This window comes from Anomaloglossus baeobatrachus, chromosome 2, assembly GCF_048569485.1.
Source record: "Anomaloglossus baeobatrachus isolate aAnoBae1 chromosome 2, aAnoBae1.hap1, whole genome shotgun sequence".
NCBI lineage: Eukaryota > Metazoa > Chordata > Amphibia > Anura > Aromobatidae > Anomaloglossus > Anomaloglossus baeobatrachus.
This window is the reverse complement of record NC_134354.1, coordinates 78,370,118-78,389,716: the sequence shown is the minus strand read 5'-3', so window position 1 is coordinate 78,389,716 and position 19,599 is coordinate 78,370,118. Positions and strand designations below refer to the sequence as shown.

The 19,599-nt window shown below is 44.3% G+C and overlaps 1 protein-coding gene across 3 annotated transcripts in view; it reads right to left on the bottom strand.

Moving 5' to 3' along the window:
* The window catches only part of HTR1F (5-hydroxytryptamine receptor 1F), a 417,661-nt gene that overhangs the window by 49,766 nt on the left and 348,296 nt on the right, over positions 1-19,599 (bottom strand). Inside the window, exon 1 of one of the 3 annotated variants that reach the window (XM_075333086.1) lies at positions 11,270-11,387. The exons of the other annotated variants lie outside the window; for them this stretch is intronic. The gene's annotated coding sequence lies outside the window, so the exon portion shown is untranslated. Of the gene's footprint in view, positions 1-11,269; positions 11,388-19,599 lie in introns of those variants that run through there. 3 annotated transcript variants of the gene reach the window in all.

Below are 19,599 nucleotides of genomic sequence, written 5' to 3'. Positions count from 1 at the left end.
AGACTCACATATGGTGAAGAGAAGAAACAAGTGCATTTGTGATTTGCAGCTCAGCCAAAAAATATTTATTAATGAAGGAAAAAAAAGTAACTGACAGATGGACAAAGTGTATTAAAAAGCAAAGATATTATACCAAAAAATGTGTACAGTGGATAAAAAAGTATACACCCCCCAATTCAAATATGAGGCTTTTGTCATGTAAAAAAATCATAGAAAGAACTTTTTTCCACAGCACAGGATTGGCTTTGTGCCAAATAAACCTTTTGGAAATATGGCCAAAAAGTTAAACCTTGGTCATGTCAGACAATAACACATTCCCATATTTTTTGTGCAGACTTTATATAGGTTTTGATCTGATACTTATGAGCTAACGTAAGTATAGGCCATGAATATGTTTGTCATGGAATTGGTGGAGGAAGGTTGAACTAGATAGACTTAGTGCGGCTTTGTACACTACGACATCGCAGGTGCGAGGTCGGTGGGGTCAAATCGAAAGTGACGCACATCCGGCGTCACTTGCGATGTCGTAGTGTGTAAATCCTAGATGATACGATTAACGAGCGCAAAAGCGTCGTTATCGTATCATCGGTGCATTCTCCGACATTTCTATAATGCCGGTGCAGAGACAGGTACGATGTTGTTCCTCGTTCCTATGGCTGCACACATCGCTGTGTGTGAGGCCGCAGGAGCGAGGAACATCTCCTTACCTGCCTCCCGGCTGCAATGAGAAGGAAGGAGGTGGGCGGGATTTTTACATCCTGCTCATCTCCGCCCCTCCGCCGCTATTGGCCGCCTGCCGTGTGATGTCGATATGACGCCGCACGACCCGCCCCCTTAGGAAGGAGACAGGTCGCCGGCCAGAGCGACGGTCGCAGGGCAGGTGAGTGCATGTGAAGCTGGCGTAGCGATAATGTTCGCTACGCCAGCTATCACAAGAATCGTACCTGCGACGGGGGCGGGGACTATTGCAACTACTTTGTGTTAACCCTTGCAGCATGCTGACTTCATCATGCATAGAAAAAACCTGCTGACAGATTCCTTTTAGTAGGGTTACATAGTTACAAAGGTTGAAAAAAGACCTAAGGCAGGCTTTGCACATTACGACATCGCAAGCCGATGCTGCGATGTCGTAATGTGCAAAGCCTGCCTTAGGTCTTTTTTCAACCTTTGTAACTATGTAACCCTACTAAAAGGAATCTGTCAGCAGGTTTTTTCTATGTATGATGAAGTCAGCATGCTGCAAGGGTTAACACAAAGTATAGAGATGCCTGTCTTGTCACAGTCCGATCTGTTGTTTATTTGCTATATTTTTTTAAGCAGCAGGACCCTTATCATTCCTTCCACACATGGCAGACAGGAACGCCACCTCCACTGATTGACACCTCACTGTCAATGTACAATCTTTATTAAGAGCCTGGGGTGGGCAGGGAAATTCACTCAGTTCTGCTACATGGCTAAATCTAAAAAATCTGATTGTGTCAGAACAGCTGCACTCAGTAATCTAAGTGATACATCATTTTTAATCAGAATCTCATTGCCTACATTGTACTGCTCTCCGATGAGGTAGTAAAAACCTGCTGACAGATTCCCTTTAAAAAACACCTATCACCTCTTAGACATGTTCCTGAAAAAAAAAAAAGATCAAGAACAAATATTTCTCAAATATATACAATTAGGAACATTTTTTTTAATTTAGTGATAAAAGCTCTGTCCCTTTAAGAGAGGGAGGCTGGAGTTTGCTTTTGCTGTTTTGACAGATCTGAAAACGGTCTTACTTCTGAATTGTAAGATACCCCTGTGAGGAGAGACTGGGAACGTGCAGCATGTATACACAAGGGAGCTTTAGGATGTGCACAGGAACGTTCAGGTTTTTTTTGCTTTTTTTCACCGTCCGTGTTTTCTAAAGCTTTCTTTAATTTTGTGATCAATTAAACTATTTATTGCATTGATTACATGTTGCAGTAACTTTGTTATGGCCCCTGTAAATCGTAACGCAACAATCACTGGATGTGCCGTTGCAAGGCAACACTGTCTGCAATTATGAGACTTATATGTAACTTTTCTTTATCTAGTTTTCCAATTTATATTTTAAGTAAAAGATCTATTGCAAATATCATTCTACGTCTTTTACATACTGCCATCCATCTATTAACAAACTCATCCCCAGTATTTCAGGGCTATAGGCCCGTTACAGGCAATGACATCGCTAACGTGATGTCATTGGGGGCACGGAATTCGTGACGCACATCCGGCCTCGTTAGCGACGTCGTTGCGTGTGACACGTACGAGCGATGTAAAATACTCACCAAATCGTTGATTGTTGACACGTCGTCCATTTCCCAAATGTCATTGCTCGTACAGGACGCAGGTTGTACATCGTTCCTGAGGCAGCACACATCGCTACGTGTGACACTCCAGGAACGAGGAACAACACCGTACCTGCGTCCTGCCAGCAACGAGGAGGGCGTAACTTTCCTGCGGCGGCTCTCCACTCCTCCGCTTCTATTGGCTGCCTGCTGTGTGACGTCGCTGTGACGCCGCACGAACCGCCCCCTTAGAAACGAGGCGGTTCACCGACCACAGCGACGTCGCTAGGCAGGTAAGTCCGTGTGATGGGTCCTAACGTTGTGCGCCACGGGCAGCGATTTTCCCGTGACGCACAACCGACGGAAGTGGGTTCTTTCACCAACGACATCGATAGTGAAAAGCCCCCTAATTAGTCATTTCTCTTCCTTCAGCTGCTGAATCTCATGTATTTAGAAAACTGGATGCCTTGGTAAGTAAATACTTTTTAGGAATATCATTAGTGATGAGTGGACTCGCAGATACCTGGGACCGGTGGACATGATCGGATTTAAAACAAAATATGGTTTTGGATCCTGGATATCTGTCTAAAAGCCAGTCCCCATATAAATCTGTGGGGACCAGAACCCGGCAATTAAAAATGTGGTAGGAGGGATATGGAGAGCAGGTATGCTATACATACCAAGGCTCCGGTGTGGCTGTCACTGCTCCGCGGCTGCCCATTCACTTCTTGGGCAGCTCGTTAGGCTCATGCATATGCACTGCTTTCCCCGCCCTCCAGCATCTGTGATTGGTTGCAGTCAGACACGCCCCCACCCTGAGTATCAGGGTGTCAGCTGACTGCTTCCAATCACTGACGCTATGTGCGTCTATCAAGGTATAAAAATAAATAAATAATTACATAAATAAATGACTAAAAAAATGGCATAGGGTCCTCCCGTATTATGATACCAAGCACAGACAAAGCATACAGCTACAAGCTGCAGCCCCCAGCTATGCACTTATCTTGGCTGTGTATCAAAATAAAAGGAACAGCATGCAACTTTTTTAAATTATTTAAATAAATGATTTAAAAAAATGATGTGCAATATCCCCCAATTTTGATATCCAGCCATGATAAAGCCTCACTGCTGGGTGTCCCAGCCTAAAAATAGCAGCCTGCAGCCACCCAAGAATGTCACATCCATTAGATGCGACAATAGCATCACTTTACCCGGCTCTTCCTAATTGCGCTGGTGCAGGTGTAATCTGGGTAATAAGGGGTTAATCGCAGCTACTAAGCCCTAGGTTAGTAGTGAGAAGTGTCTGAGATCACCCATGACTGATCTGTAAGTGAAAGTAAATAAACACAAAAAAACAAAAAAATCCATTATCTGAAATAAAAGACAAATAAACACCCTTTTTCACCACTTTATTAACGCCAAAACATTTCTGCTGGTCCTACGTAATCCACATGAGGTCCCACAATGATTCCAGCTCTGCTACATTACTTAAGGCATAGTGTGCGATCATGGAACATGACTAAACACTGTGAGGTTCAGGCAGAGACTGGGCTGTGATAAGTAGTGACGTCACTCAGATTAGTTGCGGTCACAGCTGGAGGTTCCCATTGTCCGCCACCTGTGATTGCAAGTAACCTGACCCCAGGTGACCTCACTGAGTTCATAGACTTGCATCTCCTGGCAGAAAACTGCATTTTTTTTTGCCGAGAGATGCAGATTTGGTGCTGAAATCTTTACACCATATTCCTACACCGAATCTACACCTCCTGGTAAAAAAAAATAAAAAAATAAAATGCATCACTATGCATGAGGTGTGGATTAGGTGAAGGAATATGGTATAAATATTTCAGCACCAAATCTGCATCTCTTGGCAAAAAAAAATGCACAAAAACAATTTTGATGCCGTTTCGGTGCAGTTTTCTTCCAGGAGGTGCTAATTTGGTGCTGAAATGTTTGTTTTTATTTTAGTAATGGGGGTCTCATAGAGCGCTACGATTACTAATCTAGAGCTAAGTGGCAGCTGTGGGCTGTGATTATCACCTTATTACACTAAATGCAAGCACATCAGGTCAATAGGGAAGAGCCAGGTAAAATGCTGGGACTGTCACATCTAATGGGTGTGACAATCCTGGGAGGCTGCAGTTTGCTATTTTTAGGCTGGGGGCTCCCAATAGCCATGGGTCACCCCAACCTGATAATGCCAGCCCCCAGATGTTGGGCTTTATCATGGCTGGGTATCAAAATTGAGGGGGACTGCAAGCTGTTTTTCAAAATTTATGCTGCTCCTTTTTGTTAACACAACCTAGATAAGCGCATGGGTGGGGGCAGCAGCCTGTAGCCATAAAGTTTATCAGTGCTGGTAGCAAAATATTGGGGAAAGCTGCAGTATTTTTTTCCTTGTTTGTTTATTTTTATTGTACGATATTGAACGGCAGGCAGCACTTGTGATTGGAAGCATCAGAAACGCTATCACTCAGGGTGGGGGCACATCTGAATGCAACAAATCAGAGACACCGAGCAATGCATATCCATGAGCCTAATAAGCGACCTGGGAGTGAATGGGCCATGGGAGCAGTTACAGCCACGACGGAGGCTCGGTAAGGATGAAGCGCCACTTACTTTATTATTTTTTTCTTTATTTTTACTTCTTTTTTGTTTTACTTGAGTGCCAGAACTGGATCATTAGCCGGAGTTCCCTGTGAACTCTGAGCCCGGGGACGGATACTTTTGAAACTGCGTGGATCCAGACTTTTACAGTCTGGGTTCGCTCATCACTAGTTAGTTTTAAAAAGAACCAGTGCCACAACGAAGCCTATAAGTAATAATTGAAAAAATTGATTTGAGACAAACTAAATTCTCTTTGAACTTAGAAAAAAATTTGGATTCACCAGAGCCTGAATTTCTTGTGATTAATTTTTGCCAAATCTAGGTAAATGTGGCTGGTTGGCTAGCTGCTATTTTGCTGAATTATAAAGGACAAGAGGGGAATTAAAAAAAATCTCACCTCGCCTCAGCCCTCCTACTATGTGTTGTGTCTCTAGTGCTCCTATTAGTTTTTCCATTTCCTTTCTTTTATGTTCCTTTCGACCAGATCTTCCTTTCGCTGGGACCCATCCAGATGACATATTTAGTTACACTCATCAATATGAATTGAAAACGAAGTATGGGGAAGCTCGAGGAAAAGTGAATATAAGATATTTGTTTTAGCTCCGTCGTGGTCTATCCAATTCAAATCAAATGGGTTTTTTATGTGAATTTAACCCACTCTCCTCTTGCATACACTTGAATTGTGCAAATCTGACCAAATTGAACTAAAGGGGGCTTTACACGCAACGACATCGCTAACGAGATGTTGTTGGGGTCACAGAATTCGTGACGCACATTCGGCCTCGATAGCGGCGTCGTTTCATGTGAAACGCATGAACGACCGCTAACGATCAAAATTACTCACCTAATCGTTGATCGTTGACAAATCGTTCTAATCTCAAATATCGTTGCTGTTGCAGGACGCAGGTTGTTCGTCGTTCCTGGGGCAGCACACATCGCTATGTGTGACACCGCAGGAAAGAGAAACAACATCGTACCTGCGGCTGCCGGCAATGAGGAAGGAAGGAGGTGGGCCACTCATCTCCGCCCCTCTGCTTCTATTGGGCGGCCACTTAGTGACGCTGCTGTGATGCCGAACGAACCTCCCCCTTAGAAAGGAGGCGGTTCGCTGGCCACAGCGATGTCGCTAAGAAGGTAAGTGTGTGTGACAGGTGTTAGCGATGTTGTGCGCCATGGGCAGCGATTTGCCCATGACACACAACCGACGGGGGCGGGTGCTTTCACCAGCGACATTGCTAGCGGTGTCGCTGTGTGTAAAGTAGCCTTTAATGTTAGATTAACCTCATAACAACGGCCGTACGACTTAAAGCGGCGGCAAAACAGGGTACCTATTCTGTTCCGCCGCTTTAAAGCGGCGGTCCGAAAAAACCCTGTAGCGCCCCCCAGCGGGGGGGTAGCTGAGACCCCCCAGATTATGAATCGGGGTGTTTTTTTTGGACCCCGATAATGTGATGGCCGGTATACACCATATACTGACGATCACATAAAAAAAAAAGAAATGGCCGGAAAAACGGATTTCTTTTTCATCTGACGTGATCAAACATGTCAGATGAGAAAGAAATATAAACCCCTAGTACCCCCAAGGCCCCCGGTACCGGAGGATCCCCCCCACCGCTACCCCCCCTCCGGAACTTTCAAAATGGCGCCGAAGCGCACCGAAAATTGCCGCCGCCGGCTCTGCATTCATTTCCATTCGATCTAAAATGATCAAACATTTCAGATCGGAGGGAAATGTCCTCCCCCTGACCCCTCCTCCGGTACACCGGAGCCCCCTGATCCCCCGGAGCCCCCTCCGGTTCTCCAAAGAGCCCCCCATTCCCCCCGCCGGAGCATGCAAAATGGCGGCACGCAGCGCACAGTAGCGCGCGGCCGCATTCATCCTGCTCGTTTTGCCACATGTGACACTTCACATGCGACAGAAAAGTCATCCCCAGGTCCCGCCAGGTCTCCCGCCGTCACCCCCCATCAGCCCCCGGTCTTCCCCGGTACCTGGCTGTTGCTCCGGTCCCCGCGATCCCTCCTCCTCCTTCTGGAAAGCTGGCGGCGCATGCGCAGACAGCGGCTGTCAGCCAGCTCCTTGCAAGCAGGGACGCTGACCTCGCTGCTGCACATGCTGCTGTATGGTGGACCGGGGGAGCGTGAGTGCAGTAATCTGCAGCTACACTCCTCACATGGAGGGCCTGCTGTTCTAGAAAATGGGGGGTACGTTCTGTGAGCATGCCCCTCATATTCTGGAATGAGGTTACTGCAGGTCACTCTGCCCTAGGTTGGACTGGGGCAGTGTGAGTGCAGTATTCTCAGATTACTGCACCCACATTGCTCATGGAGAGCTTGCTCTTCCAGAAAATGGGGGATACGTTCCCTGAACGTGCCCCCCCATATTCTAGAAGGTCCAGAGTCGTCGTGTACCTCCAAAATGGATTACAGTGACCGGAATTTGTTTACTTTCAATAAATTGAAAAAAGAGGAAATGTTTCGGGGAGTGTTTTTGCAAATAATTTTTTTTTTTTTGTCTTTATTTTTTTCGATTACTGACTGGGTTAGTGATGTCGGGTATCTGATTAGATGCCATGACATCACTAACCCCAGGGCTTGATGCCAGGTGACATTACAGCTGGTATCAACCCCATATATTACCCCGTTTGCCACCGCACCAGGGCGCGGGATGAGATGGGGGAAGCGCCAGGATTGGCGCATCTAATGGATGCGCCACTTGTGGGGCGGCTGCGGCCTGCTATTTTTAGGCTGGGAAGAGTCCAATAACCATGGCTCTTCCCACCCTGAGAATACCAGACCCCAGCTGTCCGCTTCACCTTGGCTGGTGATCTAATTTGGGGGGGGACCCCACGTTTGTTTGTTTATTTTTAAAGAAAAAAACAGCCTGGGGAGCCCTCCAAATTGATCACCAGCCAAGGTGAAGCTGTCAGCTGTGGTTTGCAGGCTACAGCTGTCTGCTAGCTGGCTATCAAAAATAGGGGGGACCCCACATCGTTTATTTTCATTATTAATTTTTAGGGGGGCTAAATACAAGGATAGGCACCCTTTAGTGTCACATGAAAGGCACTAAAAGGCGCCAGCTTAGAATATGCAGGGGGTGGGACGTTATATATGTTTGACATCTATCCATTCATCCACTGTAGCATTTTACGCTGTGTGCCTATAATCAGGGTTTGCAGCATTTTGGGCGCAGAGTGTTTTCCCTGCGTCCATAACGCTGCATTGTGCAGTAGAAGCAGAGTGGAAGGATTTTTAGAAATCCCGTGCCCACTGTGCTTCTCTTCTCCGCAGCATAAACTGACCTGTGGCGCAGCTTCCCGAGCCTCAGCATGTCAATTTATGCTGCGGAGACAAGAGTGTTCTCTGCAGGTAGCATAGAGCTCCACAGCAGCCTGAACCCAAATCGTGGGCATGGGCAGCTGCGTTCTCCCATGGACAACACTCACATCTCTGCAGAAGGCTGATACTGTGTACTGGACGCCGTGTCGCTGGATCATGGCCACATAGCCTAAAAGTGAGAAATTTGTTGCTACAGCAACATTTTTGCGAAATACCTGTGGATTCAAAATGCTTACTATACTCCTGAAAAAAATCCTTGAGGGGTCCAGTTTCCAAAATGGGGTCACTTGTCGGGGGTTCTGCTGTATGGGTACCCAAGGGGCCCTGCAAATGTGACATGGTGCCCGCAATTTATTTCAACTTTTCCAGAATTCAAATGGTGCTCCTTCCATTCCAAGCCCTCCCATTTATCCAAACAGAGGTTTTTGGCCACATGTGGGGTATCCCTGTGCTCATAAGACATTGGATAACAACCTGTGGGTCCACGTTTTGTTGGTGGCTCTTGAAAAAGTAAAAAATTTGATACTAAAGCAACATTTTTGTGAAAAAAATGTAAATTTTCAATATGGCAACCTAAGCTTATCAAATTCTGTGAAGTATTCGTGGATTCAAACTGCTCAATATACACCTAGATAACATCCTTGAGGTGTCTTGTTTCCAGAATGGGGTCACTTGTGGGGGACCTCCACTGTTTAGGCACCTTAGGGGCTTTCCAAATGCAACATAGCGTCCGCTAATTATTCCAGCCAATTGTGCAGTCAAATGGCGCTCCTTCCCTTGCGAGTCATGCTGTGCACCCAAACAGTTGATTTCCACCACACATAAGGTATCAGCATACTCAGGAGAAATTGCACAATAAATTTTATGCTGATTTTTTTCCTTTTACACTTGTAAAAAAAAAAGCTACCTGGTTGAAGTAACAATTTTGTGGTAAAAATGTATTTTATTATTTTCACAGCTCAACATTATACACTTCTGTGAAGCACCTGGGGGTTCAGGGTACTCACCAAACATCTAGATAAATTCCTTGTGGGGTCTATTTTCCAAAATGTGGCCACATGTTGAGGAGCTTCATTGTTTAGGCACCTCAAGGCTTCTATCTAGGGGTATAGTGATCATTTTGGACCCACAGGTACTTTACAGATTTTGTTAACGTTACATTGTCATATTGAAAATTTTAATAATTTTCTCAAAAATGTTGCTTTAGCATCAATTTTCTCACTTTTTCAAGAGATAATTCCAAAAATATGACCTCAATGTTTGTTACCCACTTTTTTATGAGCACGGTGATACCTCACATGTGGTCTGAAACCTTTGTTTAGACAAATGGGAGGGCTTGAAACGGAAGGAACAATATTTGAATTTTGGAAAGGAAATTTGGCTGAAAAAGATTGCGGGCACCATGTCGCATTTGGAGGTCCCCTAAGGTACCTAAACAGCAGAAACCCCGCACAAGTGACCCCATTTTGGAAACTAGGCCCCTCAAGGAACTTATCTAGATGTTTGGTGAGTACCCTGAACCCCCAGATGCTTCACAGAATTTTATAACTTTGAGCCATGAAAATAAAAAAATAAAATTTTACCACAAAATTGTTATTTCAACCAGGTAGCTTTTTTTTCACAAGGGTAACAGGAAAAGAATTACCATGACATTTATTGTGCAATTTCTCCTGAGTTTGGCGATACCTTATATGTGGTGGAAATCAACTGTTTGGGCACACGGCGGGGCTTGGAAGGGAAGGAGTGCCATTTGACTGCAAAATTGTCTGGAATCAATAGCGGACATCATGTTGCATTAGGAGAGCCCCTGAGGGGTCTAGTTTCCAAAATGGTGTAACTTGTGAGGGGGTTCTTCTGTTTAGGTATCTTAGTGGACCGGTAAATGCAACATGGTGCCCGCAATCTATTTCAGCCAAATTTGCTTTCCAAAATTCAAATATTGCTCCTTCTGTTCCGAGCCCTCCCATTTGTCAAAACAGAGGTTTCTGACCACATGTGGGGTATCAGTGCGTTCATAAGAAAGTGGGTAACAAGTTTTGGGGTCCATTTTGCTGTGTTATTTCTTCTAAAAGTGAATAAATTTGTGTTAGAGCAACATTTTTAGGTAAAATTTAATTTTTGCTTTTTTTCATTCCACATTGCTTTTGTTCATGTGAAGCACCTGAAGGGTTAATAAACTTCTTGAATGTGGTTTTGAGTACTTTGGGGGGGTGCAGTTTTTAGAATGGTGTCACTTTTGGGTATTTTCTGTCATCTAGGCCTATCGAAGTCACTTCAAATGTGATGTGGTCCCTAAAAAAATGGTTTTGTGAATATTGCTGTAAAAATGAGAAATCGCTGATAAATTTTGAACCCCTCTAACTTCCTAACAAAAAAAAAATGTGTTTCCAAAATTGTGCGTATGTAAAGTAGACAAGTGGGAAATGTTATTTATTAACTATTTTGTGTCACAGAACTCTCTGGTTTAACGGTATAAAAATTCAAAAGTTGAAAATTGCTAAATTTTCAAAAATTTTGCCAAAATTCTATCTTTTTCATAAATAAATGCAAAAAATATTGTCCTAAATTTGGTACTATCATGAAGCCCAATATGTGATGAAAAAACAGTCTCAGAATCACCGGGATCCGTTGAAGCGTTCCAGAGTTATAACCTCATGAAGTGACACTGGTCAGAATTGCAACATTTGGTCTGGTCATTAAGGTGAAAATTAGCTCCGTCACTAAGGGGTTAACTCAACTCATTATGTAACTCCTTACTTAATTTTCCTTTCCATTTGAATCCACTTTCATCTTTGGCTTAAAAAAATACAGTAAAAGCTGGAGTGTTATTGTAAAAATGACCCATGGGTTTGGAAAATGACACATTTTTCACCTTGCCTTGGACATCAGCCATAGTGATAGGCAGTTGGCCACCTTCTGTAGAAGACATGATCATTGATAATGCATTATGAGGTGGGCACAGCTTGCTACAATTTAATTAACAGAAGAAAGCACTTGATTAAATCTGTGAGACATCTAACCTGTCACTGTGATGATGGCAGCTCCCGGGAGCCCCATTTTGGAGAATTCTTGCATAGTAAATCTTATTGCAAGCGACCTCTGGGATCTCTGAAGAGTTTGGTAATTCTGGCTTATTAAAGGAAGATGCACACGGAATTCTACATTGTGAGTAAAAGGACAAGAATGTGAAATTAAAAATATTAAACTGAAATTTCCAGTATGATTCTCTTATTATTGTATCTGGCGTATGTTCCTCAGTGGAAATTTCTGGACATTAACCAAACAGAAGGTCACATTGTCAAATGCTATATATTATATGTTGTATTCAAGGAGTGACTTAATGATATAGAATCCACTATCAATCCTTCTTGGTTCTCGAAAAGAGTCTGCCATACAGAAGGCTGCAGAGAGACATTGAGCATGACGTTAAACATCTGGGAGATTAAATAAATTGTCACAGGAGTAAACCAAAAATATTCAGAAGAAGTACCAAGTGTCTTGTTACATTTTTTCTTTAAGTATTATTAGATGTGACACTTTAAATGTCATTTTAAACAACGTATAATGATACATGATTCTATTCAACATTGACATATTCCAAACAGTAGTCATGAATGATGATGGAGGTCGTTGTGAGTTTCAGTCTAGTTAACCTCCAATGGAACTTTGTGGGATGCGGTAGTCAAAAGCTGCCCATACACATTAATTAGCTGTTGCTTTCAATTTTCCCATACACAGAAACACATGGCTTAGATGAGCTCTTCTATGATCTCTATCAGACTCTTCAGTTAGCAGCTTATCTGATCACCAAAGACAGTGATAATCAACAAATGGGATCAAGCTCTTCCTAAAGCTCCATCTGTTGAGGGGCAGACAACAGAAGCCCCAAAATTAGCAGGTTTGGCTGCATTTATTCCACTGTGTATGGTGGCCTTAAAAGGGATCTGTAATATTGACAAACCTTGTATAACTCAATAGTACTGGTGACTATAGGAAACTTTGTAATATCAGAGCATTTTGCTTCTTTCCTCACTTAAAAGCCACTTTCACCCCTCCCCTTTGCTTTCTGAACTCCCTGAGGGAAATTAGTTTTGCTCATTGGTCTAGTGGTAGGCTTCTCGCTTGGGGTGCAAAAGGTCCTGGGTTCGAATTCTGGTAAGAGCCCTTGAACTCTGTTGGCCCGCGGACAATTGGCAAGTACAATCCTCCCTTCATTACCACATGTGTTCATTGGAGGGAGAGCCCAGATGACATCTTTCTGAACTCACTGTACAATCTGAGAATAACTAGTGAACTCCAGGGTGCTTACTGCAAGATATTGCCAGAGTATCAGGTTTTATAGCCCATTATATTCTATGGAAAGGGGAAATAACTTGAGGAGCAGAGTGAATAAACCAGCAGTTGGAGATATTCAGAAAGATCATGCTGCTTCAACCACACACTTCTTCACCGCATAGATTGATTCACAACTAAAAAGTTTAGTACTGCAGTATATTGCCTTTCAAGCTACTTCTGTCTGTGTGCTAACTGTCATGGTTCAGTTTTGGGATTCGATCTGGTGATCTGTGGTCTCATGCTCGGTTCCTTTGTCTGCTGGAATGTTGTATTTTCTTCCCTGTCCAAATACTGCTGGTTCCTTTGTTTTCCGTTCCGATTTGCTTTTCTCCAGGTGTTTCTCATTTTCTCTTTATTGCTTGCACTAATACATTTTGGGTTTAGTTATATATGTTCATCCCTCACTGCACTTCTTTGCTGGCTATATTTCAATGTGGACTTGTTCTTGAGAGTTCCAGCTCTTCATCTAAAGGCCCCGTCACACTAAGCAACATCGCTAGCAACATCGCTGCTAACGAACAACTTTTGTGACGTTGCTAGCGATGTTGCTGTGTGTGACATCCAGCAACAACCTGGCCCCTGCTGTGAGGTCGTTGGTTGTTGCTGAATGTCCTGGGCCATTTTTTAGTTGTTGCTGTCCCGCTGTGAAGCACACATCGCTGTGTGTGACAGCGAGACAGCAACAACTAAATGTGCAGGCAGCAGGAGCCGGCTTCTGCGGAGGCTGGTAACCAATGTAAACATCGGGTAACCAAGAAGCCCTGTCCTTGGTTACCCGATATTTACCTTTGTTACCAGCCTCCGCCGCTCTCACTATCAGTGCCGGCTCCTGCTCTGTGCACATGTAGCTGCAGGACACATCGGGTTAATTATCCCGATGTGTGCTGTAGCTAGGAGAGCAGGGAGCCAGCGCTAAGCATTGTGCGCTGCTCCCTGCTCTGTGCACATTTAGCTGCAGCACACATCGGGTAACTAACCCGATGTGTGCTGTAACTAGGAGAGCAGGGAGCCAGCGCTCAGTGTGCGCTGATCCCTGTTCTCTGCACGTGTAGCTCCGTGCGCTGGTAACCAAGGTAAATATTGGGTTGGTTACCCGATATTTACCTTAGTTACCAAGCGCAGCATCTTCCACGCGGCGCTGGGGGCTGGTCACTGGTTGCTGGTGAGCTCACCAGCAACTCGTGTAGCCACGCTCCAGCGATCCCTGCCAGGTCAGGTTGCTGGTGGGATCGCTGGAGCGTCGCAGTGTGACATCTCACCAGCAACCTCCTAGCAACTTACCAGCGATCCCTATCATTGTTGGGATCGCTGGTATGTTGCTTAGTGTGACTGGACCTTTAGGGGCTTACCTTTGCAGTAAACACTAGTTGAGTGTCTGCTGTGAGTTGGTGTGTTCTCCTTCCCAGCCCCTAAACCTTTCACCTTATTTGAACTTGTTTCAGTTTATCTCACACTGGATTTCTGATTGTTTTAACACACCTTGCTATCTCCTTGTCCCCTGCACCATTCTTTGTTGTCTAACACCATAAATGCCGTGATCGATATTGATCAAAGGATTGAGACAGGAGCATGATCCCAGAAGCTTCTCATAGACCCTTACCCATTTATAATACAGAGCCTCATGGCACCTGTGATTTTTGACAATTAACAGCTGTCTTTAACCCCTTATATTACCCCGATTGCCACCGCACTAGGCCTATTGGGATGAGTCAGGTAAGTGAAACACCCGCGCAGGGGTCTGCAGGGATGGCATGGTCCCCGGGCCAGTGGAATTTGGGGTCAGGCTGTGAGTGGCTCGACCTGGCTTCCGTGACCCCGGCGGGTTTCAATAAAGGAAAGGAAAGTCCCAAGGTCAGTCCGGTGTTACAAGGTGGGGAAGGAAGGAGGATACAGGGTTCCTGAGGAGCTTGCCTTCGCTCACGGTGGCCACTGAGGTCTCGGCCTCCTCTGCCACCGCTCTTCCCCAGGAAATGGTACGGGATGGGGACGGGGGGATACTAGCAGCACCACCCATGGTATGCGGCCAGGTGTTCAGCCGTCGCTGTACAGTCTCTCTCCGGGGCAGCTGTTACAGGCAGCCGGGTGGAATCGCTCCCCACGGGTGGAGCGGGGGAGCCCCGGTAGGTTAATGAGACCCAAGGCAACAGTCCTCAGAGACACCGGGGGCACAGGGCGGCGGCATTGCTCACACCAGTCACGGAGTGCGGTTCCAGCTTCTCTTCATTTAAAGTCCGTTCCACATCGCACCTGGGTGCTGGTCCTCGCTGCCTGTAGCCTCTGGTTGGTCCCGGGCAGGTAGGAGGAAGGGGTCCTGTGAGGTGATCTGGGGTCCCTCTCTTTCGGTGCATTAATGCTATCCCCGTGGCATAGAGCATCTTAGGAACTCGCCGCCTCTCTGTCTCTCTCTTGCCCAGTAGCAGGCACAATACCAACCGCCACCGGGTACAACACTCTCCAAAGATCCCCAGTCCTCAGCTCCATTCCCTTCTTCAGATGTTATCAGCCCTGGTCTCGTGGCATCTCCTCAACAGGAGCTGTCCTATGGAGGACTGCACTCTCTAGCAGCCTCTGATGTTCTGACTAAACTTTCTGCCTGCTCTGCACTTCACTCTTCATATCAGGCCCCCCTCCCATCAGGTTCTCATGGGGACCTGCACACCTGCTCGTTAAGGAGACAGGATGAGTCATGCAGGCTAAAACTACATGCTGAAGAATTTTTAACTCCTTCCTGCCAGTGTGTGTGTGGACTCTTCTCCTCCTGCCCGGGAAAAATGGGGTAACATTTAATACCCTGTAACGACCCGGTTGCAGGGGCATTACATAAACATCAGGATTGTTATATCTAATGGATGCCTAATTTTTGTGGCAAATGCAGGCTGTTATCTTTAGGCTGGGGAGGGCCCAATAACCGTGAGCCTCCCCATCCTGAGAATACCAGCCCCCAAGTGGCTGCTTTATCTTGGCTGGGTGTCAAAAATGGGGGGGACTCCACACTGATTTTTTTAATCATTATTTTAAATAATAATATAAAATCTTCTTGGGTTCCCTCGTATTTTGATGCACAGCAAAGATAAAGCACACAGCTGGGGGCTGAAGCCTCCAGCTGTCTACTTTATCTGTGCTGGGTATCAAAATATGGGTGACCCTACACCATTTTTTCAAGTTATTTCTTTTTAAACTCCACTTTGGGGACTCAGACAGCTAGTGTGAGGGCAACCAATCAAAATTCCGGCACAGGGGGTCGGGACGCAGTCTGACTGCAAACAATCACACATGCTGTCACAGAAAGTGGGCAAAAGAAGCAGTGAATATTCATAAGGTTTAATGAGCAGACCCAGAAGCAGTTTGACAGCCAAGAGGTATCTCAGTAAGTATAATTGTTCTGCTTTAATCCCAGTTTTGCTTCCTTTGCAGCCCCCTAGGCCTTACTACCACCATTTTATAGCACTCCATAGACTTTTATGGAGTTTTATGTCCGGGTCAAGTCCAGTCTCAAACTGCACAATTGTATAAGTGTGGCATGACATGCCTAATCCGATCATCTGTGGGTTTGCCCATCTTTAGTGGCAACTTTCCATGGACTTTGAAGTGAATCGCTACTTCAAAATCTTCAACTCCTCTTGAACAAATCTTGTTTTTCTGCTTTGTTGTACATTTCAGTATGTCTGTACACTCTTGACTTCTGTAAACCGTTCAATAAAGTTGCTTTACTGATTTCTGAGTGAATCCTTTTAGTAATTTACCTCTTGTACTAAAGAAAAGCTTTCAATAGAGGCTTGAAAATAAAAAAAGTTCCTCTATAAGAGCTACCATGTGTGGCCAAGGGTTTATAGATGAAATAAACTGACAATTCAACATACTTCACTCTCTCACATGTTCACTCTTCACAGATGTGTGTAGGGCATGATGACATTTTCTGCCTCATACATTGTCACCTTTGGTTAGTAAGACAAAGTCTACCATAAAAGGTTAAAATTTGCTAAATCGTTAACAATTACCACATTTGTTTCTGACATCTGGTCAACTCCAGAATACTTCCCTGATCTTACATAAAAAAGATCAGGATGATGACGGATTCACACATCCAAGTTACGCGGGCCAAGTATGGACCTTGATACACAGACTGGCCACAATTCTGCTCACCCGAACTTGACAGCCTCATACAGTAAAGTTAGGTCAGGAGAAATGCATCTAGGTTGTTAATCATGGATTGTGGCTTAAAGATGTGTGAATGCAGCCTTTAACGGATTTCCTGAATTTTAAGAGGACCAACCACCAGAATTTTCATATATAAACTAAAGCCAGTGCTATACTGACGCTATCATGCTGATTCTATACATAACTTTAGTTGTGAGATCGGATGTATAGTTTCTGAAATATAGGCAAGTACAGTTTGTGAATTCTCTGTTATTTAATATGTGCAGCGGAATATCTAATAAGTGGGTCGGGTTTTGCTAGTTATTCCCACCCTTGTCTGCCTGACTGTCCTTCTTCCCCCTGTCTCTGTTATTACAGGGGGAGGAAGGAGGGGGGAAGGACAGGCAGGCAGGGGCGGGAATAACTAGCAAATTAATCAATTAACAGTGCATTTCACAAATGTTACTTGCCTTTTTCAGAAAGTATACATCCGATCTCACAACTAAAGGTATGTATAGAAACAGCATGATAGCACCAGTATAGCACTGGCTTTAGATTATATAGGAAAATCCTGGTGGTTCGTCCTCTTTAAGCTTATAAAGCTTAAAGACTGTAATGTTAAAACTTAATGATTTTAAGATACTTGCTTTCCATTAGTAAAAGAGAACATTTTATATATATATATATATATATATATATATATATATATATATATATATCTATATATACACACACACACACAGTAAAGGCTGCTTTACACGCTACGATATATCTTACGATATGTCGTCGGGGTCACGTCGTAAGTGACGCACATCCGGCACCGTTTGACATATCGTAGCGTGTGACAGCTACGAGCGACGGTGAACGAGCAAAAAAACTCACCTTATCGTTGCTTGTTGACACATCGCTCATTTTCAAAATATCGAATGCCCTTCTGCACGCCGGTTGTTCATCGTTCCCGGGGCAGCACACATTGCTCCGTGTGACACCCCGGGAACGATGAACATAGCTTACCTGCGTCCTGCCGGCAATGCGGAAGGAAAGAGGTGGGCGGGATGTTACGTCCCGCTCGTCTCCACTCCTCTGCTACTATTGGCCGGCCACTGTGTGACGTCGCTGTGACGTCGAACGTCCCTCCCCCTTCAGGAAGTGGATGTTCGCCGCCCACAGCGAGGTCGTTTGGGGGGTAAGTACGTGTGACGGGGGTTTAAGACTTTGTGCGACACAGGCAACAAATTGGCCATGCCGCACAAACGATGGGGGCAGGTGCGATCGCAAATGCGATCGCACGACAAATTGTAACGTGTAAAGCAGCCTTAAGTATTATACATATTATTTTAGCTGAAACTTTTCTTCATAGTCAATAGCTCAGCTCTATTCACCTAAATGATGTTGAGCTGCAAAACAAAAACACGGCCGGTTTTACATACACTACCACTTTCTAAATGCGGTTGGCCGACCTTGGAACCTCACGGTGGTTTAGTTTCACCCCTGTCAGACACTTGACCTAACAGCTCATCTGATCTCATGCATTGCAAAACAGTTTAGTAACAGAATTTTTAATATTCCTTTAGGCATGAAAGGAGCAGATAAGCAAATGATTTACATTTGTCAACATTTTATACAGATATTAAATAGGAACTGTTAAAATGGTTGTGTAGGATTAAAATAAAACGACAGGAAACATAAAGTTAAAGAATAATTAGTAATACTGTGCTCCAGTGCTGATGCTCCGGCAGAACTCATCCAACTTTGTTCACATGCCAGTGCAGAGATGACATTATGTAGGATAATGTTCACCACTGCAAACAATCATTGGCTTCAGTGGTCTTCAACCAAATATTCCAGCAGCCCCTTAGGCAAGTGATGGCATGAAATGGTCACACGGATGTTTGTGATGCCATAGCTGCAATGAGGTAAACAGAAACTGGTCATGGCCATTGGATCACTGGGGCAGGGGTAGTGGGTGATGGCTGAATATAGTTATTTTTTTTCCTTTATTACATTTATTTCTATTAATATCACATTTTCTTACATAGTTACAAAATATTGGAACACACTGCTTTATGCGAGTGTTTCATGCTAATCTTTGCTTTCTATATTAGTATAGGATATGGGGTCACAGTGAACCATTTTTTTATTAAAAAATTGTCTTGACAGGTCAGTCACTGAATTTAAGTGACCATTCATTTAGGAATCAAAAAAAAATAAAAAAAAAATAAAAAAAATATATACCGTATATATTTTATATATCTTAGCAAAAGGTGGCTTCTTTGAAGAACCTAGAATATAAGACATATGTTTAGTTGTTTCACACTTTTTTGTTAAGTATTTCATTCCACATGGGTTAATTCATAGTTTTGATGCCTTCAATGTGAATCTACAATTTTGAGAGTCGTGAACATAAAGAAAACTCTTTGAATGAGAAGGTGTGTCCAAACATTTGGTCTGTACTGTATATATAGATATGTTATCTGACATTTATCTTCCTCAGCCCTTGCTGTTTGTTGCTTTTTATTGTAGTAATCTCCATTAGGGCAGAGCTGTGATCGGTGACTACAGTTTAGCTACATCATGTACAGGAAGTCTGTAGTAGTGTGAGACAGATCGTGTTATCATTGGCCCAGGCTGCTGTTCTCTTCCTGCCTCCTTTTGGTTTGTTGTCTTGTACGAGCACAAATTTATCAGTCGGTTGCTAAAGCGGGCTTTACACGCTACGATTGATCTAACTAGATGTCGGCGGGGTCACGTCGTAAATGACGCACATCCGGCATCGTTAGTGATATTGTAGTGTGTGACAGCTATGAACGAGCAGAAATACTCACCTTCTCGTTCATCGCTGACACGTTGCTCATTTTCTAAAAATCGCACATCCTGT